A 2,433-nucleotide genomic window follows, 5' to 3' on the forward strand; every position below is an offset into this window, starting at 1 on the left:
GTGTTCAAAATGGTTTATTTTGTACATATTTTAATATTTTTCATTCAAAATATTTTATAAACATAAAAATTGGCTTTTTTTAATCAGAAAAAGTCATAGGGAAAGCAGTTAAACAAGAAAAACTTTTCTAAATCATTTATTTTATCGTTAGGTATTATTATAATAATAGACAGATGTCATCGTTTCTCGAAATACAATATCTTTCTTATTTCGCTGTTGATAGCCCGACACGTGCCCCGCAGCCATCTTTTATTTTCTCGCGCGCGTGGGATTGTGGGATTGTGGTTCTCTCTTATGACTGGATCTACTTTCGAGAACTCCCTCGAGTCGATCGCGATTGAACCTCGTTTTAGTCGAGATTGAAACGGTCCATGGAGGTTGCACTAGGCGAACAGGGTATAAGGCTCTAATTTAGTAGTGTTACAGAGTATAATACGTATATTTTAATATATTTTTTAAAAGAAACAAAATCACAGAAATGTTACGTGTGTTTAACAACGGGTTCGGAAAACTTTGAAAATGTTAACAACGGGTTCGGCCGAACCTGTGCGAATCCGTTGAATATCACCACTGGTTATATCGTACAATAATTTAACAAATAACATTATAGTAGTCACTAGTCTATTCAATGCAGTACGAATTTGGCGTTAGCCTTGTCCCTCGGCATTGGAATTTTGTAGTGAAGGGGCGATACTATGTAACGGTTTTATTGAAGGGGTCGATACTACGTTGAAGTGGGCGACGATTCGTTACAGGTTGAGAAACTGATATCGATCACTAAGAATAATTAGAGCTAAGTATTCAGGCATGTATAAATAACGTAATTAGTTAAAATTTATTAATTGTTCCCGCTGAAAATTGCGGACAATGAAGAAACGTTCTATGGAACTTTGCTGTATTAAGTAAATATAGTTTACTTAGTGAGTCTAAGAAATAATGGACCGAATATGATATTACGATAAGAAACAGATTAGAGATTTCACGCTGTTTTAAGTGACAATGGCTTAAGGAATCTTTAAAGCTGAAATTCAGAGAGTAAAGCAGGTGGGTCAAATAGTAACCTTCGTAGTAGGGTTCAGTTTAGATTTGTCATTCGTTTGTTCAGACGCTTGCTCGTTACATCCGGTAAGTACGTGTTTTTTAACATTTTATTAAAGAAATGTTTACGTAAACTTTATAAGAGAATTTATGTACGCAATGTAATTATATAGTGCGAAATTTTCGTTTTCTGTTCTGTATCTAACTCATAATTTTTCGAACGATAAGTACAATGGTCATGTCCTTTATTGTCCAAATTGTGTTAGTTTAATTAAACAGTAAAATAAAATGTGGTAAAATTATACATTATTATTACGCGTTTTCTATTAATTTGTTTATTGTTAGATAAACATTTCATAGACGTTTCGGTAAAGTTATAGTTTCTTGCCATTACGGATTTTTGTTTTGACAATTTCGATAGTAATGTCCAAAACACATTGAATTTTATAATCGCTATAAAGAAAAAAATTATAGAATTGCTTACAGATTCTTTAGCGTTCCAGCCGCTATTGCTTAAACTCGTTCGGATGGTGGAGTAATATAATGGACAGCGGAGCCGTACATAACGTGTCACATGACACTACTTGGAAACTTCGCTAACCACAACTATGTGACGTCTCTGTGACAATAAATAATTATAGATTTGTCGTCTAAATCAATTAATACAAATAGAAATGGCTTATATTTGTCTTAACCGTTTTATTTTATATAGTATATTGTCAAAACGTTTGAGGTCACCCACTAAAGTTTTTGCACTTGGTCAGAATTAATAAAACACGAAGTTTCATCACGATAGGATGACTTAACCCTTGTCGTCTTGAACATTTAACACGAACACGAGGATGAGTGAGGTGGAAGATATTAATCAACAGTAAAAAAAATCAATAACAGAGAAATATAAAAGTTTTCGATATAGTAGTTGTTTCTAACATTCAATTACAAGACTAGAATATGCTGAGTATAATTTCTCTTCGATGTTTCTTGATATATTTTTCGATAATTTTGCGCACGAGTCAATGCAATCTCCCTTTGTTCTTCATTCACAGTGAATAATCAATGAAAGTTTTGCAATAATTTATATAATACTAAGACTTTTCTATTCGGATATAAATTGTTTTTTTCGAAACAATAGTTGTAAAATGCGTTAGAGCAGCTTTTCTTAATTTTTTCATGTTCACAGACCAGTACTTTTGTAAAAATAAATAAAAATATTTATAAAACAGACCGGCACCGGTCTGCAGACCACAGTTCTAGTGGCACTTGTGTTGAGTACACAGATGCGAAGATCGGTCGTTACAGGTAAAGGGTAGCAGTGTTTTTTATGAATTAATAATTTTGTTAGTGTCTGTATTGTGTTAAAATCTTTTGTTATTGAATAGTTAAAATAATGAATAG

Source organism: Centruroides sculpturatus, unplaced genomic scaffold (genome assembly GCF_000671375.1).
Source record: "Centruroides sculpturatus isolate CEXI.00-Female unplaced genomic scaffold, Cexi_2.0 scaffold232, whole genome shotgun sequence".
Classification (NCBI taxonomy): Eukaryota; Metazoa; Arthropoda; class Arachnida; order Scorpiones; family Buthidae; genus Centruroides; species Centruroides sculpturatus.